Here is a 27,198-nt window from a genome sequence, read left to right as displayed (position 1 = left end):
TCCCCATACCAACCCCATTGTCCAAGTTGTTATGAAAGGTGATGAAGAAAAGTTCATTGGAAGCTTCTTTGGTAATTTTCTTGGTAGCCAACCCCAAGAATCAAGAAGACGTAGGTTCAGTAACGAGGCTGAAAGGAAGCCTTTGAAGAAGGAAGGCTTGGCCGCGACTTTTGTTTTCCTAAGAAGAAAGTTAATGTGGGTTGATGAGGTCAGACTGCCTCTAACAGAAAAATTCCAGGAGGAAATTGGACTTCCTCAATCAAACCTAAACCTTTCACATCACTTCTCCTCCACCCCAGACCTCTCGATTGGCAAAGCCCAGGAACTCAACACACCCTCACCTGCTAATGCAGTGGCTTCACCAGTCACCACACTCTAAGCCTGTTTGCTAAAGTCAAACAAGGCCCAGCCCCAACAAAGCCCTCCACAAACCAAGCCATGCCCTGGCCTGCGAGTTAGGAGAAGTAGATTACTTTCTAGACACAACTGAAAGTTTGGCTGCGTTTCCTCTTCCTCCAGGCCTTGGCTTTGCTCAGAGCTCCTCCTCTTTCCGGGAGCCACTCTGCCTCCGGGGGTCAGGGAGCCCAGGTAGGAATCTCATTCTGTCAGGAAACATCAAATTTGCTAATCTCTCCCCATGCCCTGCTTCTTGTCTGGATTACAGCTGGGGAGGGGCAGGTCTAGGGTGGGAGGGAAAATGGTGAGGTGTGGTATAGTCCAGGCAGATTAGGGCCAGGGTGACATTTTCTCCCACTGAGGGTGAAGTGAATCAGCATCATAACCCTTTTCTAAACCACACAGCACCAGTACTTTAACTCTAATCTTCCTCTCTTTTTCCTATTGAGATATAGAACACTGTATTAGTTTCAGGTATACAACATAATGATTTAATATTTGTCTAAATTGCGAAATGATCTCCATAGTAAAGTCTTGTTACCATCCATCACCACATACAGTTACAAGATTTTTCCTTGTGATGAGAACTTTTAAGATGTAACCTCTTAGCAACTTTTGAATATATAATGCAGTATTAATTATAGTCATAAGGCTGTACATTACATTTCCATGACTTATGTGTTTTATAACTGGAAGTTTGTACCTTTTGATTCTCTCACCTCTTTTTGCCCAGCATCCAGCCCCACCTCTAGCAACCACCAATCTGTTCTCTGTATCTATGAGTTTGGGTTTTTGTTTGTTTGGTTTTTTAGATACCACTTATTAGTGAGGTCATAGGGTATTTGTCTTTCTCTGTCTGACTTATTTCACTTAGAATAATGCCCACAAAGTCCATTCATGGCAAGATTTTCTTCTTTTTATGGCTGAATAATATTCCATTGTGTGTATGTGTATGTGTATATACATACATGTGCGCACATACACACATTTTCTTTATCCATTTGTCCATCGATGGACACTTAGGTTGCTTTTGTTTTTTGGCTATTGTAAATAATGCTGCAATAACATGGGAGGGCAAATACCTTTTTGAGTTAGTGGTTTTGTTTCCTTTGGATAAATATCCAGAAGAATTGCTGGATCCTATCATAATTCTATTTTTACCCTCTCTTCAGTTACATGCTACTGTTGTCTATTTAGTTCTGACCTTTTGCCACCACAAGTTTTAGTATTTATTAATTCTATTATTATTTTACAGAAATAGTTTAAAATATCTATATACAGTTACCTACCTATTTACCAACATTTTTGCTCACTTCTTGCACGCCAGATATTCCTTTGGATTTATTTTCTTTTTTCTAAATTACATCCTTTAGACATTTCTTTAGTGAAGTTCTGTTGATAGCAAACTCTATCCATTTTTATTTATAAGAATATGTACTTATTTAATACTCATGCTTTAAAAATAGCTTCATTGAGATTCTAGTTAATAGTTTCTCCTAGCATTAGATAACTTCTGTCTTCCTCGCATTAGATAACTTCACTTTTCACTGTTGTCAGTCTAACTGTTGATCTCTTTTGTGGTTGCTCTTATAATATTGTCATAGTATCACATCAGTGTATCTAGATGTGGAATACTTTTTATTTGTTCTGCTCACTGTATAATGTGTTTTCTGCATCTTTGGATTGGTGACATTCTTAGCTCGAGAAAAACTTGGGCCATTATGTCTTGATACTGTTTCTCCTCTCGTGTCAAATATCTCTATGACTTACATTGGACTTATGTTCAACCTTCTTATTCTCTGCTTTGTGCTTCTTAATATACTTTAATATTTTTTACTTTATCTCTGCTGCATTTCGATCACCTTTTTTTCAGACTTCTTATCAGGTGACTGATTCTATCTTCCACTGTGTTAATCTGTGACCTATCCATTGAGTTTTTAATCTCAATGATTTTATGTTGTTTTTTTCTAAAAATCCTCTTAGGCTAATTTGTAAATCTTTTTAGTTATTTTAAAAGTCTCAATTTTCTTCATATTTTATTACATGAAATATTTCATATACAGCATTCTATATCTGAGAATGTTAAATATTTGATAATTGAGGGTGTAACTCTGTTGTTTATTGTTTCTGGCAACTCTCATTTATGCTGCTGTGTTTCCTTGTGTTTTAAGGATTTTTTTTGGAGCTTATACTTGATTAAATTTTTTTAAAAATATATTTTTTATTGATTTTTTACAGATAGGAAGGGAGAGGGACAGAGAGTTAGAAACATCGATGAGAGAGAGAAACCTGAACTAGGACTACATTAGCAACTTTCAGGTTCTCAGCTTATCTCACCAGCCTCAGGTTCTCCTTCCTCACCAGGTAAGGGATCTGATGCCGGTCTGAGCAGCATCTGCTTCCAAGGCAACCTGACTTGTGTATATTCTAGCCACTTACACTTTTCATTTTATCTTACATTTCTTCCCTTCCCCTCCCTTTCCTCCATTTCTTCCTCTCCCTTCTCCACTTCTTCCTTCTGTTTATATACTCCTTTGACATATTTTTGGTTCAAACATGCATTATAGAGTTTGTTTGTTCTGTTTATCCAGGATGCTGTTATATTGTAGCAAGAAGGCCTCTCAGAATGTGGGCTGGAAGCAGCAAATTTGACACCTTTAGAGGATGCTCCAGTTCCTTGTCTCCTCTCAGGCACAAGTTAGGTACACCTAATTTGTGCCTGTGTGTAGGCTGAGCTTGGAACTATTTTTGGCCTATGGGTAGAATGGTGCCCTAATCACCCATCATTTCATATACTTCTTTACGGTCTTTTTACTGATTACCCTGAGGTCACTGGTCAGAGGTGTGTCTTCAAAATATAGTACAGCATAGGCTAATGGCTCAAAACAAAACAACAAACAAAAAAAAACTTGACCCTACATTGGGTATTTAATTTCTTTAAAAGATACATTTTCAACTAACACGTCATTTAACTGATTTCTCAATTTAAAAGAAAAAAAACATAACCTATTATTCAAATGACTTTTTATACTTGGATATGATATTTCCATTCCTTGCTTCTAGAAAATCAGGTGTGTGTCTTATTTTTATTTTTTAACTAGATACACCTACCATGTGATACACTTTTCTGGAACTGAATTATGTTTTTTCCAGAGGGTTTGGCAGGGATCATATGCATTTAGGGATGTGCTTTCAGTAGCATTTGAAATCTCCTGATAGGCCAGTCTTAATTAGTAGAGCAGGTCATTTGGTTCAAGTTATAGATCCAAACCATGGACTTCAGGGACATTTTCTGAAAACGGATCCCTTGTCCTAGTTCTAGTCATTGGTACCCCACCGTTCCCATTGCCGATGAGCAGCTGCTGCAATTACAGGAGAGAGACTCACAAGGACGGAAAGATAGAGCTGGGTTTTATTTGATATTTATCAAGGCTGTCTTCAGTGTTGCTGCCTCATCTGGATGGAGACTGTTGAAAGCAATGTGTAAGGTTCTCAGAGCTCCCGATGAATAGTGGCAAGAGGGTCTTTGTACGTGAAACATTTCCTAAATTTTCTCTTTTCAAATATAACCTTTCAAAACAAGCCAGAACTTCTTAGGCAATTACAGAGCCATTTGTATCAATAAAATGGAAACAGGATGTATTGTAGATGGTTATGTATCTGTTCACGGCCCAGATGCTTAAGGACATGTTCATGAAGAACACATCGCCTTGCCTTTTATGTTCTTTTGAGAGACCTCTCTATTTTAAATCTTGCCTACTGTTCCCATCCCCTTGATTGAACACCGGTAGACAATCTTATGGAAATGAGGTAGGTCACCTGCCTTAACCTCACAAATGAGAGAAAGGGAGAACTCACCTGGGGAATCTCAACTCTTTTCCGATGACAAATGATGAATAATTCCTGATTGGGTGAAATGTAATGCTGAGCGGGTAAATAGCAAAGGGTACATGGGGTTTTGGGGTCCATTGAATGCCTCCTAATACTCAGCATATAGGAGATATCCTTCAAACACAAGAAGGACCAGTACTGGTTATCTGATGGGGACCTGCAAGGCAAGAGTCAAAATCTGTATGTTTAGGAAGGTCCTGAAAAAGCCATCTCTAAGATACTAATAAGAGAAGAAAAAAAAAAATCTAAGAGTTATAGCATATGAGATTGCTTAGAGCATGAATGATTTTCCAAGCTTGAGAATATACAAAATATATCATGCAGGGTGTTTCTTGGAAGTGGGTCTTGAAGAAATGTGGACAAGTGCCAGGCCTGGCTGCCCTCTGCATTTATTTCCTACTCTGTACTACTTTTAGGGCCCTGGTCTGCAAACGATGTGAAAACCTTCTCTTTGAGAAGGCTGTAATTAACTCCTTCATACAGGGGTATAGATTACTAATAAGCCTCATGGATTTCCTCCTCCTGGTTTTTAACTGGAGATAATCTTTCAGTCGAGGCAATGCAGCTCCAGTTTATGGGTGTTGGTATATACCTTTTTAAGGGGTGGGAATGCTAAGTACTTTTTAGACTCACAAGACTTTTCCTGTCGTGGGGGGCAGCACCCATTGCTGCTGGTGCTCATAATGAAATAGACATGATTCATGGTGGACGTGATCCGGATTTCTTAATGGGGCTTTGTATCACCAGAGCAGGGGACCTATCAGAGCTCATCTTTGCATCCTTCATTTCTAACTCAATGCCTGGTGCAAGGTAGGAGCTCTATAAGCACATTGTATGCGGGAAACGTATTTATACGTTTTACGTTGACTGTAAGTAGTAGAGCCACCTGTTAGCATGCGATAAAAACTACCCACAAACAATGTGTAAATATTGACTATTGAGTGGATGTGAGCTCAGGACCTGCCAATGGGCTGAGGGTATCTGGGGAGGAGGAAGAGAGGCACATAGATAGGTAGCCAACACAAAAGGCTGAACAACATTGTCTCACTCTTTCTCTTGTAATGGTCCCAGTCCTTCTTACTACTGTTGTGTGTGTGTGTGAAAAAGTGGCCTTTTCTTTCTACTTCCTCAGACTTCTGCTCCATCCCAGGCCCTGACTTTTAGTCCAGGAGCCTGGGTACACTTGGCCTTGTGTTCAAGTATAGTGACGGCATCCCCCTCTTCCCTGCGTGCCCTTGAGAGGCCTACTGGGCCAGGTCTCCGAACAGCAGCTCTTCTTCCTCCACATCTTAGGACAAGCCTTGCCTTCCCCTGCTTTAGATTCATCTAAAGAAATAGCCAGGAGTTTTGTGCCACCCATGAAACTCTTGCTGAAGACATAGTTTGTGCCATTCTGTTGATCTGTCCTCCAGCCCCTGCTACAGAAGTGATAAATTTCCAAGCTCTGACCACTGTGGCTCAGTTGGTTGGGCATCGTCCCATGCACTGAAAGGTCATGGATTTGATTGCTGGTCAGGGCACATACCCAGGTTTCAGGTTCAATCCCTGGTCAGGGTGCATACAGGAGGCAGTCGATCGATGTTTCTCTCTCACATGGATATTTCTCACTCCCTCTCTCTAAAATCAATAAAAAAACCAAACATGTTCTGAGGTGAGGATGGCAAATTTCCAGATGTATTGCATTCATGTTATTCTAGGGGAAAAGAAAAAAAACCTTAAATGGCTTTTGAAAGGGAAGAGCAGGGGGGAAAGTCAACTCTGTTAATTTGAACATCAGAGTGGTTTGGCTTGTGTTCTGTAGCTACTTTATAATGAGTCTTTATTTAGGCACACATCCACGGAGTGATTAATCAAGGAGGGACAAAAGGTAGCTATCCATCTTAGAGACCCGGAAAATTCTGTTTTACACCTGGAGGGAAAGTTCATGGTGCTTCTTCAAAAATCAAATGTTTTTGCTTCTGAAAGAGGAAGGTAGGCCTAGTCCCACTGAATTACAGCCGGGCCGGGTTAGTGATTCTCCATGACTGGGGAGGGGAGCAGTGATGCTATTCCTGCTGCCTCTGAAAATTTGTATCTGCTCCACCTACATCCCACCAGATCTTTCTAGCTGGGGACAGGAGGGCACCGTCCTGAAGTCTACGTCTTCCCTGTACCTGGTTTGTGCCTGGGAAAGGCTATTGTGCATAAGGACCTCTTGAAGACTTGTCCCCTGCCTAAAACCTCCTACTTACTTTAAAAGCCTTTTATCCCAAATGTCTACAACATCGTTCGTAATGATACCTTTCCATGTTCATTTGTTTAGATATGCCGCACCTTTGCCTACTGTTGGCAGCCCTCCTGGACAAGGCTGCTTCTGTTAATCGCATGGATGTTGAGTGTATTATGTTCACAAGTGGATGGAGAGAAGATATTTTTATTGAACTACAAATCCTCACCGCACGAGCTACTCATGCTTAGCAAAAATGTATTAAACGGCTGTGATCTGGAGTTTCATTAATCTCGGGGATTATGCTGTTCGCACATTGGTTAAATACTGTGGTTTCTGTATCCTCCCCTAATCATATTGACATTTTATGAAAGACCTTTTGACACAAAGCTGTGTCTTAGGATGTTTCAAGAATAAGATAGTTTTTAATCTTCATTCGCGATTGTGCATTAATTTCAACTCACGTGGTTTTACGTTGCAGCTTGCTTAACGCTGTCAGCAGGAGTGCGCTTCAATAGCTCTCCGTCCTAATCTTCTGTTCTGTTCACTGCAGATAAGCAGCAGTTTCTTATTCAGTTTTATTTTCCTGTGGATTACTGGTGGGTCTAAATAACCCCCTTAGTGTGCTGACAGGACCAGCTGAGAAGAGACGAGAAAGGAGAGAAGATAAAAAGAAGAGTGAGAAAGTCTAAGAAGTCTAAAGAAAAGGGAAAGAATAGAGAAGCATGTTGGGAAGGTGATATAGGCCACTCATTCCTTCAGGGCTGCAGGCCTCCTGCATGACAGTGTATAAGCCAAGAGTTAGGATGTGTGTGGGCCTCGGTGGCTAGTCGGCCACTTCTCTCCTCCCCATTGGATAGTGAATGGATGGGAGAGTTGTCAGGGCTCTGGGCAACCCTGAAGCTGAGGTCAGTCTCCTATGAGATTTGAAGAGGTTCACAGAAAATTCTCCAGCAGAGGGCAAAGGCACCTGACCAGCAAAGTCTTTAGGGATAAATAAGAGGACAAATAAGAGCTAAAAACAGTGATAGGTCAGAAAGAATTGATGGTGAAAATACATCTTTCAAAGAGAGATACTTCTCAGAAAAATCCACAGAACCAGAGACTCTAAGTGTAGACATATTTCGTTTTAGCCTCATCTTTGAGTTTTATCAATGGGGAAACCAAGACCAAGCGAGGGGAAGTGATGTGCCCAGCGCTGTACAGTTAGTGGCTGATCAAAGCTGGGCATCGTGGGTCCTTCCCATATACTAATGTTGCCTTTTCTAGAAATGGAATCAAAGGCAAGTCAGAGCTGTGTTGCATAGAATAAAATAAAACAGGGCAGACAAGGGTTTGACTCATTACACCAAAAGAAGAGGTATGAAATTCATCTTTCTTCAGTCTTGAAAACATATCTTTTCCAGCAAATAGAAGCATTCTAGATGGAGCACAGGCTGCCTGCTACAGACTCACACTCAAAGGCTGATATGGAAATGGATCCATCTTCCATGTATCATGATTTGATTTCCACTGGGCAAGAGGAAAGGACCTTAGAAAAGGCATATAGGTTAATAACCAATAGAACATGATTCCATGGATTTTTTTGTTTCTCCAGAGAAGGGGTCAGGTATAGCTCAAATTTCTCCATCTGTGGCAGCTCCAGTAGGTACTGGGCAAAGCCCCACATTTTGGCAGCCTCATTCCCCCCGGCAGATAGACATGAACTCATTGGCAGCTACACAACAAGGAGGAGAAAGGCTTCAAAACTCTTTTAGAGCTATTTAGTGAGGAGAGTAACTGATAATGACGAGGGCACCTTATTTCCATCTTACAGATGCACAGTAGTCCAGTTCTTTAGCTGCACTGGGTCCTGCCCCATGCAATCAGCCTTCAGCTCTCAGCAGCTTGTTGAAAGACCTGCTAGGCTCTGCTTCTTGGCTCCTTGGCAGGCAGTTTCATAGAACTCTTTGGTTGCAAATGTCAAGACAGAATTCTGAGGCTTGGAATTAAGGTTCACTCAAAGTCCCTTAGCTTTTGTGGCCTGATGTTTTTATTTAATTTGCTCATTCTTAAAGTTTTTTTTTTCTAGAGTATGTTTACTTGTAGTGACAGAACCAAGGGCAATTATGAACCAGACACGTTGTTGCTTCTTTAGTTGTATTTTATGGTTCTTGTTTTACTGGGTTCTAGATCTCCTATGATTTAAGTAATTCACGGCCTCTGATGTCTTTGCCTACCTGGATTGTTTCCTCTTTAGCTAAACGTAAGACTTAAAGGGTCTTACAGACTCATATTCAGGAAGGTTAATGTTTCTGGCTACAGAGCTTCTGAAGTGCGAAGTAGTGACCGGGGCAGCATGGTCAAGTTAATGAGGCTCATGAGTGTGCAGTATTGTCCGTGGTCACTGGTCTGAATACCTCCATCCTATCCCCCACTCTTAACTTTAGCTGCTGGAAAGTCAGTCAGGAGAGCCAGTGTAAATCTGTTTTATTTCAAGGGTGTAACCAGATATTCTGCTTGATCAGGGAACATTTTTGGGAATGATGCGGAGTAGGAAGGTCCGAAGAATGTCAGAATGCATGCAGTTGTTGGGCCCTGTGGTGTAGTTCTAGATGTATCACTGCACGATGAACAGAACTGGGGGCATTTGCTCCAATCAACTTCGACCTTTTTTGGGTAGGGATGCACGAATGGAATGTGAGTGAGTTAAAAGAGTAAAATAGAAAAACACACACATTAATTCAGCAAATATTTATTAAATGCCTATTTGGTGCAGATGTTGGAAATACAGTAATGAGCAAAGCACAGCCCCTGATCTCTAGGCCATATATTAATTATATTGAGGGAAGAGGGAAAACAAACGAACAGATATGTTTCTGTAGTGATAAGAAACAAAGGAAAAAAGGAAGGAAGGAAGGAAGGAAGGAAGGAAAGAAAGAAAGAAGAAAGGACGGACCAAAGAACAAAATTATAAAAAAACCAAAGAAAAGCAAGCAAGCAGAAGAGGGGAGCTAAGGAATGCTGGGGCCTATTTTATTTTATTTTAATTTAATTTAATTTATTTTTTTAATATATTTTATTGACTTTTTACAGAGAGGAAGGGAGAGAGATAGAGAATTAGAAACACCGATCAGCTGCCTCCTGCACATCTGCTACTGTGGATGTGCCCGCAACCAAGGTACATGCCCTTGACCGGAATCGAACCCGGGACCTTTCAATCCGCAGGCCGACGCTCTATCCACTGAGCCAAACCGGTTTTGGCATGGGGCCTATTTTAGAGAAGTGTCATGAGGAAAGGCCTTTCTGACAAGAGGACCTTTGAGTAGAGAGCTGAGGAAAGGGCGGGGAGGAGGAGGCCATGTGGATGTCAGCTGGAGAAAGATCTCAGCAGAGGTTCCGGGAGGATGGAGTCTACTCCTCCCTGCATGCTTCCCTGAAAGGCACGACTTGCTGATTCTGATTTATAAGCTGAATATTATTATTTTTATCATAGGTTTTTGAAGTAGTTACTATTAAATGAGAATTATGCATATAATGTTCGTTATTATAGCAGTTGTTGTTATTAAGCATCAAGTTCATCATATTTTTACTGCAGGGAATTCTGATTTTTGTCAGAAAGCCACAGAAAAGACTCCAACCCACCAAACTCATTATTGCTCCTAAGGTATTTATAGGCATATAACACTATTCCTTAGGGGATGGGAATGCTACATAAATGTAGAATTGTTTTACTGCCCCTGCAATTCAGATCGCTAGAGTGTTCTTCTGAAATAAAAGCCGGTTTGCTTGGGGATAGATTCAAATCAATGATATAACTTGAAATGTTGCCAGCAACCCCATTCTCTCACAGCATATGATGTGGTGGAGGGAAATGTAGGTATAGGAGGAGGCAGAGGAATGCACTGGCTTTGAATTAGCCAAATCTGGAAATAAGCCAGGATCCATCAAGAAATCATGTCGTTAATCTGTGTTGTCAGTCACTGTCTACCAGTCCAGAGCTCCGGGTCAAGGTCTTTAGATTTGGCATGCTGGAATAAGCAGGAGTGAAGCAGACAAGGTTAAGACTGTGCTAAATTAATAAGAGCATGCCTTAATATTTTGAAACCAAAGTTATTTTGGAATCCTGGAAAATATTCATGGCAAGGATCAACTCTTCAAAGCAGATTACTTCTAGTTATGTCTGATTTTCACAGGGTCCCTTATAATACCCCATTGTAAGCTATATTTTATAAAATTTGAGGATTCTTTTAGGTTAAAAGGATATTGTTTAGGAAGTTTTGTGTGTATATTTAAATATGCATCTGTTGCCCTAACTGGTTTGGCTCAGTGGATAGAGCGTCGGCCTGCGGATTGAAAGGTCCCAGGTTCGATTCCGGTCAAGGGCATGTACCTTGGTTGCGGACACATCCCCAGTAGGAGGTGTGCAGGAAGCAGCTGATCGATGTTTCTCTCTCATCGATGTTTCTAACTCTCTATCCCTCTCCCTTCCTCTCTGTAAAAAAATTAATAAAATATAAAAAAATAAATACGCATATGTATGAATACATAAATATGTATTTTTCCCCAGCTACTTCTATGAAAGTTTGAAATACTAGTAATTTTACAGAAAGAACCAGAAACATCAGAAATCAAATGAGAGATAATTTACTAAAAACCACAACTGATATATAGGGTGTCCCCCCAAAAAATTTAGACACACTTTGAATGATTACAAAGTCAGTGTTTACTAACATACAGTTCATTTTCAAAATTTAAAAAGAATCTACAGAAATAAATATTTTTTTTCAATGCCTGTTTTCAAACTGATGACTGTTCTGGTCCAGGCACTGCTGATAACACAAAGCAATGGAATCACAAACATCAAGAGTTATTAGGTTTGGTATTTGTGTGCCCTCAATTCATCAACTGTTGCAAGTTTTATACTGTAAACTTTATCTTTTATGGGCCCCCATAAAAAAGTCTAGTGGGTACATTTTTCTTTGATCAAAGCTCAGTCTGGCTTCACCCATTATTTTAAATCAGTTAAACCTGAAAAGGAGTGAAAATTGAGTTATCATCCTGTGTCCCCCCAAAATGTATACGCACTTTGAATAATTATAAAGGCGGTGTTTGTACTTCAACTGCATTTTCAAACTTCCAATAGCATTTTAGGATGAATTTCCTTTGTTCAAAGCTTAGTCTGGCTGAAAAGAAACATCACTTGAGCTATCAGCTGTTAAAGAGAATATACATGTTTTTATTATACCCTGTATTATTTTTAGGGGAATCCTTGGTTCTCCCTGCCATCGCCCACCACCGCCCCTCCCCCTGCCCAGCCTGAGTGCTCAGGATTCCCTATGTATCTCAGTCATAGTAATGGCCACTTGTAAATTCAAAGTCTGCCCAGGGCTTTCTGGAAAGCTGACTCTGTGTCTCTGAGCTCAGAATCACCAGCAGTTTGCATGGTGCCTGACATGTAATAGGGGCTCCGTCTGTGTTTATTAAATACATGAATGAATGAATGAATGAGTTTAAGTTTTACATCTGGTTCTGAACTTCCTGTTAACCAAGCAAGAAGAAAAATACATTGATCACACCGTTTTCATATGCATATAAGATTAAACAGTATTATTTCAGATCCATGCTTTTCTTGGTGTTAAGTTCTTGAAAGCATCTGATGAAACATAATATCAAGACTGAGTTTTAAGAAATGTTATTTGCAATACTTCATGAGCTACTCTTACCTGGACTAAACGAAAGAATGTGCTTTTCATAGCATCTTGCGCTGGAGGCACCCTCAGCTCCTGGAGGGTCTGGGTCTTTGTCAGCATCTTAGCGGGTTCTCTGCTAGAACTTCACCTTCCCAGGTGGCAATGGGCCCACAAGCACATTTATGGCACTGGATTTTATTTTCATGATTGCAAGTAATAGATATTGTACTGAAAGATTTTATTGTGCTTCCAGGCTGAGGCATTAAGTGAAGAGTGTGAATTAATGGAAAACATCTAAAAGAAAACAATTTGTGAGGATGCTGCAGTCAGTTTACTAGTAGGATTCCAGCATGCCCTACTAGGTGTGGGTCCTCCACATTCTGCAGAAAAATTTCTCCTTGGTGACATGTGAAGACTTTATGAAAAAAGGATTATTTGTGGAAACAAGTGTAGATTTAAGAATACAGGCAAGAATAAGCTAATGGATATCTGCTTAATTGAAAAGTCTTTTGAACCAGCTTCTTCTGTGAAGAGGGAACAGTGCTATGAAGTACAAAGATGTAGTTGTTGAAGGAAAGAAGATTCATTGTTTTTTTTCTGTGTGTGTAGGAGCTGAGAGACAGAAGACAATGAAAAATCCCTTGATACACAGCAAGAATAATGATTGGTTTTAAATGACATATTTTCTTTTAAGTTGGATAATCAAATAGTAGAGAAAGGCTTAACTATTAGTTGAGTGGTTACTCAAGCACCTAGAACCAAGCTCAGCATAGCAGATGCTCAATAAATATGTGTGTGTGTAAGACTGAAACAATCATTATAATTCTTTAAACATGCCATGCTTAATTTAGTCAACTTTCTGTTCATCGATATTTAGATTGTTTTGATTTTTCTTTCACAAACAATACCTATAGATGCTACAAATAAGTCCTTATGCATTCATCTTTGCACTTTATAAAGATATTTATATTATTTAATTATGATAGATTCCCGGAAGTGGAATGGCTGGGACAAAGGAATACATGTTTTAGATTTTGATGCAACCTCTCTGTGGGTGCTTTGCACATCTATCAATGACACTACCTCACAAAGCGGGTAAGATGATCTGTTTCATTGCAACCTGGCTGCTATGGAGTTATCAGGATTTTCACTCTTTAGAGTATCATTAAACTCCAAAATTTGGAAGGCTTAGTGCTTTCTCCAGTTTCTATTATCCTGCTTAGAAGCAAGGACGATATAGTATATTCTTTTCTCCTGGGTTGAGAGAGTATGTGATATTATTCAATGAAATAGTTCTTTCTTAAACCCCAAGTTACGTTCTCTTTGCTGCACCGCTGTTTGTCATTGCTAACTAAGTACCGAGGGAAGAAAAAACTAAGTCTAGAATTAGTTGTACATCATTGGCAAGTGGGATCTGACCACTTGCTGGGAAACTGTGGCTGCCTTTCTAAACCACATTTACTGTGGGAATGACCTGCTGTGGGAACTTCCGTGTGGTCTCTTGTTCCAGGCTCAGCAGCCAGTGCGAGCATAACAGACTCCATAGTGCGTTCATGTTGGCTGTTAAGGATGCAGAGAAGAAGCTACTGACCTTGATCTTTGCCCCATAAGCAGGTGTGGATGGGGAAATCCATGTGTGACCAACAGATCTTTCTACCACATAAATCCCGTAAAGGTCATTGACTTATTTCTGGCCTTTTGTGTGGGTTTTCAGCAGAGGATTTTAAAAACTCATGGAAGCATGTGCTCAACATTCTCCAAAACCATGTTTGCAGCAGTACTGTACCTTCTGAATAATGTTCTTTTCTCTCTCCTTCACACATGGAAATTGTGCAAACCAGTGTATTTCCCTTTTTGCTCTGGCTACCTGGAAGTGTAGAGGCAAATGTAAATCTTAAGAACTCATTCGTTCATTTATGCAGTAAACACACATGGAGCCCCTATTCCATGCCCAGCACTGTGAAAAGTGATGATTTTGAGCTGGTGATTTTGAGCACAAAGACACAGTGTCAGCCTTCAGCAAAGCGGTTCGAGCTCCAGCTCTGGAAGGAATGGGTTCTGGCCCCTCGTTTTGGATACTTGCCCTGGAAGGGGGGAGCCCGGCCTTTCCCATGGAACATAACCCGTCTCCACTAAACTTATTAGCACTAGAAAGGACGCGGCTCATTTTCCTCTCAGGTGTAGACAAAGGCTGCTGTTGTCCCCGGGTGAAGGGCCTTCGGTGACTTGATTAGCAGACAGCCTGGCCTGCCCTGATTTTCAGATGGAGACCATCAGATATAATCTGCCGCCTCATTAGGTTGACACTGTTCCTGCCCCCTCTTGTAATAATGTCACTGGAGCACTTAATAATCGAAGGTAAATGCTGTAAGCATACTCTGCCAAGGTAACCCAGGGTCAGTGGTGACAGATGCTCGAAAAAGCAATTGTTTCCTAATTCTCTGCTCTGTTTAAAATATAACAAGCAAAGAGATATAGTAATTGGGCAGGTTTAAATATTAGAGGAGAACTTTCCGCAATTGAACAATTTTTAATATCTGATTCAAACTTGCAGTATTTCAAAATGAAGAGGACAATGAAATATATTGGATGATTGCCATGGTCTTATAGGAGAGAGCTTAATTATTCTAGAGAAGAGAAGGTTAGAGTAGGGCCCTTAAGTGTTTGAAGATATGTAAGATGGACAGTATTTATGCACTCTTTCCCCTTTCCAGTGAAAACAGGAGAAATATAAGTCATATTGATTCAGGAGGAGTTAGGTTAGACTACACGAAGAACTTCCTGACTAGAGACTGGAAAAGCCCAGGGGTGGGGAGTAGAGTGGGGCAACAGCAGCCTTTGTCTACACCTGAGAGGAAAATGAGCCGCGTCCTTTCTAGTGCTAATAAGTTTAGTGGAGTTTATCAAAAGACATATTTTGTCTTTTAATCGTAGGCAGTTATTTTCTTTACTGGAATTGAATTCCAGAAACAGTTTATTGGCGCGATACCAGGCTGTGTGCTAATTCACAAAAGTGTATAACGTGCCCCCAGGGACCCATGTGGATGTGGCAGGGGTGGGCCAGGTGTTTTAGGGTTAGCGGGTTACAAGACTGTGGTGGGAAGACAGTGGAGCATTTGGCTTGGTGCCATACAGCTTACACCATCTTCTCTTTGGTCAGAGCTGGGGAGATTAGGATGATGGGTGAGCTTGTGACTCAGGCTTACCAGGATGTGGGGCTCCCTTAAAGAACCAAGTGGGGGTGCCTTCAGAGCAGAGCTGCCTGGAAGCGGCGGAAGGACTTCTCTCTGTCCCTGTGATTCTCTGGTGTAGTTTAGTGGCATTTCTCTGGTAAGGGAGGCCTAGAGAAGGTGAGTGGGAGAAGTCTAATAGATGCATCTGATAGGGATTGGGGTTGTCCCTCCAGGAGCCGGCAGCTGAATCCTTAACCCTCAGGGACTTAGCCAGATCTGACTCGTACCTGCTGGGCCTTGAGGGTCAAGGTCCCTCCCCTAGGCTTAGATCAACAGTTTTCAACCTTTTCATCTCATGGCACACATACACTAAATACTAAAATTCTGTGGCACACCAAAAATATATTTTTTTGGCTGATCTGACAGAAAATAGTTATAATTTTCATCGGTCTACAAAAAAATTAGTAATTATCAACCCTTTTTGCTCCAATGTGACTTAAAAAAAAAATCAGGTGTCTATACTTATATATAAGAATCAGACGCAAACTTATTAGGCAACATGACCAATAAGATGTAAATCTACTATAAGACCTATATATTTATTGTTCAAGACAGGCCCTTCACACCAGATGACTATTGTTGTGTTGATTGTTGTCATTTCTTTATTTGACAATCTAAGGGAAAAGAGGTCAGTGCCCCTGACTAAATAGTCAGATATTGCATGTTTTAAAAATTCTTGAAAATCACTGGCTTAGATCAAATAACTTCTTTAAATGTATCCTTGCTTTTAGAGCACTTCAGTAGCATTGGGTGTTTATTTCTCATACTGTCTGAAAATAAGGTTTTCCCTAACTTTTATGATTGAATGACCAAGAAAATAAATGCTGACTTTGAACCTGTAACGAGTTAGCCTGGAGAATTTTGCCAAAATCATGGTACAAGTTCTTGCTCCATTCTTGAATCTGTTCTTTCTCTTTTTGCCCTATCTTTGATCATTGGTTAGACATAAAAGAAGAGAAAAAACTGCAGTTTAAAAAAATAACCTAGCCGAAGCCGGTTTGGCTCAGTGGATAGAGCGTCGGCCTGCGGACTGAGGGGTCCCGGGTTCGATTCCGGTCAAGGGCATGTACCTGGGTTGCGGGCACATCTCCAGTGGGAGATGTGCAGGAGGCGGCTGGTCGATGTTTCTCTCTCATCGATGTTTCTGACTCTCTGTCTCTCTCCCTTCCTCTCTGTAAAAAATCAATCAATAAAATATATTTAAAAAAAAAATAAAAAAAATAACCTATAGTAGATGGGGTGTGGCCAAAACATAAAGGAAAACTATTGCTATTAATTTCCCATTTGCAGATTTTATTTAATTTATGTGACAAACATTTATTTAGTGCCTACTGGGTGCTACCAGGTACTAGTGGATAGCAGTAAACCTTGACCTCATGGGCTTACTTTTTAGTGTGGGGAGCAAACAAATAAACAAGGAAAAACATGTCAGGTAGTGAAAAGTGATGAAAAAATAAAATAAACCAGTGTAAGAAGGAATTGAGGGGCTGGCAGGGTAGTATTATTTCAGATTAGATGGTCAGGTGAGGGCTTTCTGAATAAGTGACATTGGGGCAGAGATCTGAGTGAATCCAGGGAATAGGCCAAGTGACTGCCTGGTGGGGGCATGTAGGAAGGATGCCAGGGGTTGGGCAGAAGCGGGGATGGGCGGTAGAAGCATCCTAGGAAACAAGAGTAGCACGTGGGAAGTTCCTGAGGCTGGGCCAAGCTGCGCTTCGTGTGTCCTTTGGGAATAGGATGGGGAGAGAGATCACAGAAGTGGCCAGGATTCATGGAGTTGGTTTGCCTAAGAGGAAGTTCTGCCCTGCAGTTCTCTGAGTGAGAACCTTTACGTGTCCCAGTCAGGTGCAGAACCTCTTAAAAACCTTGTTGAACGTGTTTGCTGGTTTAATTGCACAGACATGTCAGCCCTGACAGTTCATCAATAAAGGGATTTAAAGGGAATGTGCAAAGGAATTTGGAATTTCTGCAGTTTATTAGCTTCTCACTAGAGACTTAATTTTATTTTTGATGCTGCATTTTAAATGAGTAAGTAATTTTGCCTATTTATTATTTGAAGAGTAGTAATACATAAACAAGGTAAAATGCAGATATATTACAAAAATATATTTTTAAAAGTTAGTCTTCTCAGAAGCAAATACTGTTAGCAGATTCCTGGTATGTTTTAAAATGTAAATACCTTTCCTCTATTTATAAAAAAATAATGATTCTGCACCCTAGCCAGTTTGGCTCAGTGAATACAGAGCATTGACTTGGGGACTGAATGGTCGAGGGTTCGATTCTGGTTAAGGGACTGCATGCGGGAGGTAACCAATTATATGTCTCTCTCACATTGATGTTTCTCTTTCTCTGTGTCTTCCCCTACCTTCCACTATCTCTAAAAACCAATGGAAAAATATCCTCAGGTGAGGAATATCAAAAATAATAATAATAATTCTGGTTATGCACATTGTTTCACATCTGGCAGATCTTGGAGCTCTTCCATGTCAGTACATATGACATTGCCTCATTCTTGTTAATATTTGGTTACCTGAGAAGACCACAATTTAGTCATGCCCACCCCGATGGACATTAAGAGTTTTGTATCTTTTGCTATAACAACCATTACTGTGATGGAAATCCTCGTACATTTTTCTTTTTGCACATTCATAAGTGTATTCATAGGAAAAATTCTTAGCAATGGATTGGTGGGCAAAGCGGAAATATGTATTTTAAATTTTGACAGATATTACCAAATTATATTAATTTACATTCCCATCCTGGCCAAGACTCTTCTTTCACATCCTAACAACTTCATGTTCCAGTTCTTTCGTGTTTGCAGTATAACATGATATGTCCTTGTAGTTTACTATGCATTTCTCTTAGCGTGAAGTTGAATTCATAGATAAACAATATTGTACTTTGGTCGAGGAATGTTGTCTGTATGAGTGTGATTCTTTGAAATTTTTTGAGATTTCTTGGAAACTTGGGGCCCTGATAATTTTATACATGTTCCTGGAGCTTAAAAAGATGTGTTTTATTCAACGGGAGTAGGGTTTTATATGTCTGTAGTTTTGAATTACCGGTATATTTGAAAGTATTTCTGCTATGTTATTTTGTATGCATTAAACACAACCTTTTTCTTTTGCTATTTTTAAAAATAATGTCTGCCTTCGGTTGGATTAATCAGGTTTTTCCTTGTTCTTTCTTTTCCCCTACCTCCCTGGAAGCTGAGTTTGTTTCCTAGGGCTGCTGGAATAAAGCACCATCAACTAGGTGGCTCACAACAATAGGAATTTATTATCTCAGTTGTGGCAGCTAGAAGCCTGAAATCGAGGTATCAGCCAGGCTGTGCTCCCTCCCAAACCTGCAGGGAGTCCTTCCTTGCATCCCGGTTTCCGGTGGTTGCTGGCAGTCCTTGGTGCTCCTTGGTTTGCAGCTGCACCACTCCAGTCCCTGCCTTTGTGTTCACAGGATGTTCTCTGATCGGTCTCTGTGTGGTTCCCACTCTTAGCTTTATTATTCCCTTCCTCCTCCTGCTTTGGGTTTACATTACACTTCCTTTTCTAATACCTTGAGGTGGGAGCTTAGATTATTTATTTGAGACATTTCTTCCTTTCTAATGTTGGCATTTAGTGCTATATATAAATTTCACTCAGGACTGCTTTATCTGGGTCCTACATATTTTGATATATTGTATTTTCACTTTCATTCAGTTAAACATAGTTTTAAATTTCTTTTAACGCCTTGTCTTTGACCCGTAGATTATTTAGAAGTGTGTTGTTTAGTTTCCAAGGGTTTGGACAATTTCCTGTTATCTTTCTGTTACTGATTTCTGGTTTGATTCATTGTGGTTGGAGAATATACTGTGGTTGATATAAATTCTTATACATTTGTGGAGTTTGTTTTATAGCCCATGACATGGTCTCTCTTGGTCTGTGCTCCATGAGCAATCGAAAAGATTGTGTATTCTGCTATTTTTGGGTGGAGTGTTCTATAAATGTCTATTAGATTCTGCTGGTTGATGGTATTGTTCTTTAGTCTTGCCGACATTCTGTCTAGTTCTGTCTAGTTGTTCTATAAATCGTTGAGAGAAGGCCAACATATTTTTTTAAAGTTCTCTCCAGAATACAACCTTCCTCCCTGAGGACTAAAATGTTCTCTGGATTCACAAGGAGCATTTCTATTGACCATCTAGAGCACGGTGGTTACAGGATTCCCCTCCTTCCGCCTGACACCCTTCACTCTTAAAAGCAGACTGCACATTTCAGCTGCTGGAGACAAGCACAGTGAATTAATCGCCACTGGAGGGAGAGAAAATGGTAGTGCGGTTTGAAATTCCCACACCTGTACCGCTGTTATAGTTAATCGATTTGCAAACATTTAGGCATCGTCTGCTCTAGTTCGTCTTATAGACTCAACCTATATACTCAACCCCGCTGCATGTCAGAACCTCCTGGGGAGCTTTTACAATAATACTGATGTTTTGGCTCCCACACAAGACCATTAAATTAGAATCTCTGTTGGTGTGGTTCTGAGCTCCCTGGTGAGCTCATTTCCTAGCCCAGGCATGGCCCAGAAATCGCCACAAATGTTTATTAAGCACCTACAGCCTGCAGGTCTTGGTCCCATAGCACTTACTGAGGGTCTTATACCTGGACCCAGTTAATATTTCTTAGACTGGTGGGTTGACTCATAGATCACTGATAAGCTGCCTGGGATATGAGTGAAAAAAGTTAGGAGTGAGAGAGGGAGTTGGAGGGTGGCAGCCCAATGTTTAATTAGAGAAACAAGAGATATTGTATCCTTAAAACCCAACCCTTAATTTTGCCTTTTTTGTTTGTTTGTTTGGTACGTACTCTGATTGCCAGCCTCTCTCCCTGTGGACACTTTTCTAATTTAAGGCATTCTCTTGAACTGACTAAAATTTTTAAAATATTTACCTTTTCCTTCCCCATCTGATTAAAAGCTACATCTATATCATAAAAGGTCTGTGGTCGTGACGCCGTAATGGCGGAATGACCAAACAACGGATCACCAGGAGGTGCGTGGAGCACCTCTCGCAGGCCAGGATTCGAAGCTCCCATGGCGAGGCAGGGCTCCTGCAGGGCTGGCAGGGGTGGGGTGGGGGTGCGTGTGGCGAAGAGGGTGCAGCAAGGCGGGTGGGGGGGCAAGGGGGCCACGTGGCGAAGAAGGCACGGGGGATGGGCATCAGGTGGGTAGGAGCAGTGAGTGTGGCACGGGTCCCCAGGTGGCGAGTGGAGGTGCTCCCGCTGCGGGGGTAGGAGTGGGATTTCATGTGGCCGGCGGGGGGTGGGGGGGGGGTGGCGGGGTGCGCGGGAAGGGTGCAAGCTGGGAGCATTGCGGTGTGGTGCGTGCGAGGCATTGCGGGGCGGCAGACATGGCCCTGATGGCAGGCTAGGCTTAGGGGACCCTACATGCGCACGATTTAATTGTGCGCTGGGCCTCTAGTATCTTAATAAAATTCTTCAGGGAGTACTGCTATTAAAAAAAAAATTAATAAACTTTTTAGTTTAGTTCTAGATTTTTTTAAAAGCTGAAAAGATATAAGATTCCCATATACTCCATGCCCAGTGTCCACTATTAACACTTACATCAGTATGGTGCATTTGTAATAATTATTGAGCTAATGATACATTAGTATTAGCTAAAATCCATATTTATTCAGATCTCCTTAGTTTTTACTGACTATTATTTATCTGTCCCAGGATCCCACTAGGATACCACATTAAATTTATGGACTACCTCTTTTTAAAAAGTATTTCTTTTTTAAAAAATTGATTTTCAGAGAGAGAGAGAAAGAGAGAGAGAGAGAGAGAGAGAGAGAGAGAGAGAGAGAGAGAGAGAAAGGAAGCAGGAGAGAAACATTGATGTGAAAGAAAAGTATCAATCAACTGCCTTCTGCATGCCCCCTACTGGGGACCAAGCCCGAAACCCAGGCATGTGCCCTGACAGGGAATCGAACCAGCAAACTTTTGGTGCATGGCACAATGCCCAACCAACTGAGCCACCTCAGCCAGAGTGGACTACCTCTTTTTTAAAATTCATTTTAAATTTATTTTTCAGCAAGTTTAATTGGTAGCTTTTCCCCATATCAAACAAGAAGATTAACACACTTTAATTCCCTTTGTTTTTTTTTACCCAAACTTCTTAGCTATTAGTATATAAATTTTCATTCCACTCTTTTTTTGGTTTGTTTTTTTGAACTTTATTTTTTATTGTTGACATTATTACAGATGCCCTCTATTTTCCCCCATCCACCCAGCCTGTCTCACACCAGGCCTTCACCACACTAGTGTCTGTGTCTTTGGGCTATGCATGTATGCATATAAGTTCTTAGGTTAATATCTTCCCATCTCCCCTTCCCTCTGAGATTCCACAGTCTGTTTCATGCATCCATGCCTCTGGACCTTTTTGTTCGTCAGTTTATTTTGTTCATTAGATTCCACAAATAAGTGAGATCATGTGATTCATGTCTTTCTCTGACTGGTTTACTTCACTTAGCATAATGGTCTCCAGGTCCATCCATGATGTTGCAAAGGGTAAGAGATCCTTCTTTTTCATAACTGCATAGTATTCCATTAACTGCATAGTATTCCATTCCATGTAAATGTACCACAGCTTTTTTTTTATCCACTTATCTACTGATGGGCACTTGAGCTGTTTCCAGATCTTAACTATTGTAAATAACACTGCTATGAACATAGGGTGCATATATTCTTTCTGCTTGGTGTTTGGGGATTCTTAGGATATATTCTCAAAAGTGGGATTGCTGGGTCAAAGGGAAGTTCCATTTTTAATTTTTTGAGGAGACTGCATACTGTTTTCCACAGTGGCTGCAACAGTCTGCATTCCCACCAGCAGTGCACGAGCGTTCCCTTTTCTCCATATTCTCACTTGTTGTTCGTTAAGTCATTGATGGTAGCCATTCTGGCAGGTGTGAGGTGATACCTCATTGCCATTTTAATTTGCATCTCTCTCATGATTAGTGATGAGCATTTTTTTCATATGTCTCTTGGGCATCTCTATGTCCTCTTTGGAAAAGTGTCTATTCAGGTCCCGTGCCCATTTTTTAATTGGATTGTTTGTCTTCCTTTTGTTGAGTTATATGAGTTCTTTATATATTTTGGAAGTTATATAAGTTTTCCCTTTTCATTTTGGTGATGACTCCACCTTGTTTTGAGAAATATCGATGCCAATGAGTTTATGATATGGGCAAGGATATTCATGGGAAATGGCTGTTCTCTTGGTCTTCCTGTGCTGAGGACATGAAGGAAAATTGCGTCCACACCACCAAGTTTTGACTATACCACTTGATAATTTTAGAAATCTGCCTTCTGAAATTGCAAAATGATGTTTTCTCAAATTACGCCATCCTCGCCCCAAAAGAATGGCAAGGAAAATCAACCATGGGTGACAAAATCTTGTTTCAGTCTTTCTTGGTAGTTTCTATACCCAGATATCTCCATCCAATTTTCAGTCTTTAGAGGAGCTTAAGAAAGAGTCATCACAGATGCAGTAAGTAAGACCCACAGAGTTGAATTGTTTTCTTATCTGCAATTACAACTACTTAAACGCTAAGATCTGAACAGCTGCACAAGAATATTTAACAGATTTCTTGGAGCCATTCCCACTTTTGATAAGACTTTTAAAAGGCTAGCTTATGGAAATCCATAGTAAATGGTTATTTCACGTAAGAAAGAAAAACCAACCTGAAAAATTGGCAAGAAATGAATTCTCTGGTTTCCTTAGCTGCTCATTTTAAGTCACTTGAGCTGGGGGTGGGGGGGAACCACAGTACACAGCATAACCAGGCGCCTAAGAGTAGTCAGCAGGTACTGCAGGGTGAGGAGAAATCAGTTCGAAGGAAGACTGTGAGGAGGTGTTGCCTGAGCTCAGTCCTGGAAGATGAGCAGGATTTTTTGTGCATCTATTAAACTTGACTGTGTATCCAGAACTGTGCTAGAACGGGGACCCCGGGGTGAAATAAGTTATGACCTGAGCTGACAGTCTGGGAGGGTGGAGATGGACCGAGCAGTAAGTTGCAGTCTAGTACAGGGGATGGCAAACTACAACCAGCCCAGCCCAGCACCTGAGCTGAGAATGATTTTTACAAAGCAAAGAGGTGTGGTCTCCCAGCACTGTTTTATTGTTTGGTTTTTTTTTGTTTGTTTGTTTTGTTTTTGGCTTTTCATGCCATAGTGGAGCTCCTATCTGGCCCTTTTGATGAAAGGCCTAGGGTTTTATGGGTTTGAATTGCAGCATACTCCTGGGGCTACAGAAACACAGAGAGGGGACAGTTGAATCTGCCCAGGGAAATGAGAGATGGCACCCACAGGAGAAGAGATCCTACAGGAACCAGCATCTAATTCCTCTTCCGCTTGCTATGCCTTCATATCCTCCATCCTTGATTGCTTATCCTTTAAGCGTTAGTTGTTCCTTCAACTGCTCCTTATACAGTGTGGCTCCTGATGCTCTCCTTGTTACTGCCCACTCATTGTGTCCTCTGTGCCTGCTTCCCTAAAGCAGGGTTTCTTCACATGAAATCAATGGATGGGGCTCAGGGTTCTGAACACCCCTCAACTGAGAGCAAACCGATGCTCATGTGCATTTTTCTGGGAGGAGGGTTCAGATTCTTTAAGAAGCCCATCATTCAAAAATGTTGAGAAATCCAGTTTTGAAGTGGGTATCTGAAAACTCAAATCGTTACTGCTGATGGTGGGCTTTGACCAGATCAGAATGAAGTAGAGGGATTGTGAATTCCCTTCTGTAGTCCCAGTCAAGATTATAATACAGTGATGGCGAACCTATGACATGCGTGTCAGAGGTGACACGCGAACTCATTTTTTTTAGTTGATTTTTCTTTGTTAAATGGCATTTAAATATATAAAATAAATATCAAAAATATAAATCTTTGTTTTACTATGGTTGCAAATATCAAAAATTTCTATATGTGACATGGTACCAGAGTTAAGTTAGGGTTTTTCAAAATGCTGACACGCCGAGCTCAAAAGGTTCGCCATCACTGTTATAATAGCTCTGCCCACTGGTTGGACATGTAGTGGGACCTTCCTCTCAAAGCTCTATGTGCTTCAGCTGCAGGTGCAGTTTCTCTCTTTGGGGGGCATCACAGGGCATCCGCCTGGATGCTCCATACCGTGGGGTCTGAGAGAAGGATTAAGGTGTCAAAAATGTAGTTGGAAGAGGAAGGCCAGGATGGCAAGGGTGAGGAAGAAGAGAAGCAGGACGAGGGAAGATGTGCTTTACTGAGCTGGCTGATGCCATTCCCAAGCTGTGAAGAACCACGTCTGTCTCTTAGCAGCCTGTTCACTGGCTCAGCGCATCTCCAGGGGCGCTGGGGCCACACCTTGAAACAGTTCCTAGGACAGCTTCACCTTGGTAAAGCTCTGTCCCAGGAGGTGCCAACTCTGCCTCACTCCAAGCTGGCACCCTGCACCCCAAGGACTGCTCAAGAAGCAGGACCCATTCCTCCCAGGACCTTCTCAGCGGAACAAACACAGGAGCAAACATAAAAACAGAGAACGGGGTAGGGAAGAGGACCGTCCTCCTGAAATTGTGTGCTCATCCTTCTGTCTGTGCCTCCACCTGGTATTTACAAAGCCTGTAGTCCACGCCAGTGGTGATACAGTGGGTGGACGACACAGGCCCGGTCTCTTCTCTCACAGAGCTTAAAATTCAGCGTGGGAGACAGATATTAACCACGTAGTCACACTAGCAAATGTACAGTTGCAACTGTGTTCAGTGCTCCTGGGAGAGTGAAAGTACACTGCCCGAGAGCCTTCATTAGGGGGAGGTACATTAGTCAGACAGGTTGGGGAAGGCTTCTGTGCACTGAAACAGAAAGGACAAGTATGGGAGAGGGAAGACCTTTCTAGGTGGGGGCCTCCATGCCCACAGGCTCTGGGGTAGGCGTGGTGAATATGAATGCCAGGAAGGAGGCCAGTGTGACCTGGGCAGACAGAGCCCAGGGCAGAGAGGTGAGGATGAGGATGCAGGGCCAGGATGGCTGTGTGAAAGGAGTTTTGCTTTTCTTTGAGGAACAATGGACACTTTTTGGTGGAATTTAAGTAGAGAAGTGTGGGGATAGAGGAAATTTGGAAGGCCCAGGCAAGAGGACTCCAGATAGTGAAGATCCTCTCAGCTTCAGACTGTCATGCCAGGACTCTGGCTGCTGGAGCCATTCCCATGAAACCCAAGTGTTAATGACCCTAGGGAATGTGAAGGAAAAGCGACTCCAGGAAAATCCCTGAAGTAGCAAAAATGGGCATTCGAGACTTTGGGGCTGGTGGTCATGGGAGACCCTCATACTCATCTGCTGGCCTGAGGGACATTTTTCAAACGCTGCAGAGCTTTTGAAATTTTTCTAGATTACCTCTTAAGGTTTCCTGACAACATTGTTGGGTAGGGAAAGAAACTTGAGTTGCCCACATGGGAAGTTCTAGAACTGAGTCTAGCATACAGGTTCCTCCTGAGGTACCATCCCACGAACGGCGATGCTGGGAGATGGTCGGGTGAGGGCTTCTCCCATGCAGTCCTGGGCCAGGACTCTGCCCCAGGTTCTCAGTGTTTCCCCCAGACCTTCCTGTGCCCAAGGCCCCAGTACTGCCAAGCGGCTTCTGGGAGCTCGGGGAGAGATGTGTGGCCAAACTGCACGTTCAAAACAAAACCACTTACAAAGGGGACACTATGGTGGGTGAAGCAATTTGAGAAAGAACTTTTTCCATCCAACTACCAAGTTCCCTTTGGCTTCTGATAAACAGAAGTATCCAACTCATTAGCCCAGGAGAAGGTGTCTCGGAAAAGGGCAGGCTTTTCTGTCTCTTGCAGAGCTCTGAGGGGAATTTAAATTTATTCTGATTTGGCAGGAATTTATGCTCCATGTGCTGCAAGAAGCCTTGGGATTGGGTCGAGCAGGCTGGGCTTGGGCCGAGCAGGCTGGGCTAATTACAAATTTATGCATAGAAAGAGTGTGTGTGTGTGTGTGTTTCTAATCAACTCAAAGATGGTTGTAGTCACATGTTCTGAGCTGTGTGTAGTTTTGATTCTTCCTCTTTTCTCCAGGATATTTCAGGTGGCTGCAAGAGCAGACCTCCCTCGACCGATCGATTTGTATAGTTTCAATGCAGAAGAAATAACAGGGAATATCTATGCACGACTCCAGTTCCTTCCATTCCCTGCAATATTCTGCATTCTTCCCTCCTGACCTGGGCAGCTGCATGGGAGAAGTTGATGTAACATGTCAAATCTTGGGTACTCCTTCTGAAAGCTTTTAGGTGCACGGTTGCTTAGTAATCCTAAGCGTGTGTTACATCTTCCCAGAGAAATTCACAGTTGGGTTTGGACAAATTGGGAGACTTAAGAAAAGAGTCATAAAGGTGATTAAAGGCCGGAGGGAGAGACTGAAAAGAGATTAAAGGAGTGAAATTCGGATCTTGGCCAAATGACAGATGTGGGAGGTGCAGAGGGCAAAACACTTAGAGGATGATAAACTGTTGGGACAGGAAGAAAGAGTGGCTGTTTCAAGGCTCTTAACCTCTCTTTGGGTCATGGGCCCTTTTGTGAACCCAGTGATAGCTCTGAGCCCTTTCCTCAGAAGAACGTCCAGGCTCACACACAAGGGGCCTGTTTCTTTCTTGCTCCTGCTCTTGGCTCCAGACATGTGGTTCGCACACGTGTCTGGACTTGCCAGATGACTTGGTTTTTCAAGACAAGTTAAAAGTACAGATTATTATGTGAATTTTTTAATTTTTAAAATAACTGTGCTGGCCAAATTAAATAT

The 27,198-nt window shown here is 41.7% G+C and overlaps 1 protein-coding gene across 1 annotated transcript in view; it reads left to right on the top strand.

Moving 5' to 3' along the window:
* The first annotated feature begins 6,593 nt into the window (after positions 1-6,593).
* The window catches only part of LYPD6B (LY6/PLAUR domain containing 6B), an 85,231-nt gene continuing 64,626 nt past the window's right edge, over positions 6,594-27,198 (top strand). The window contains exon 1 of the mRNA XM_023752416.1: positions 6,594-6,751. The gene's annotated coding sequence lies outside the window, so the exon portion shown is untranslated. The remainder of the gene's footprint in view (positions 6,752-27,198) is intronic.

The sequence above is a fragment of the Myotis lucifugus genome, unplaced genomic scaffold, assembly GCF_000147115.1.
Source record: "Myotis lucifugus unplaced genomic scaffold, Myoluc2.0 scaffold_32, whole genome shotgun sequence".
Lineage (NCBI taxonomy): Eukaryota > Metazoa > Chordata > Mammalia > Chiroptera > Vespertilionidae > Myotis > Myotis lucifugus.
This window is presented reverse-complemented; position numbering and strand designations above follow the sequence as displayed.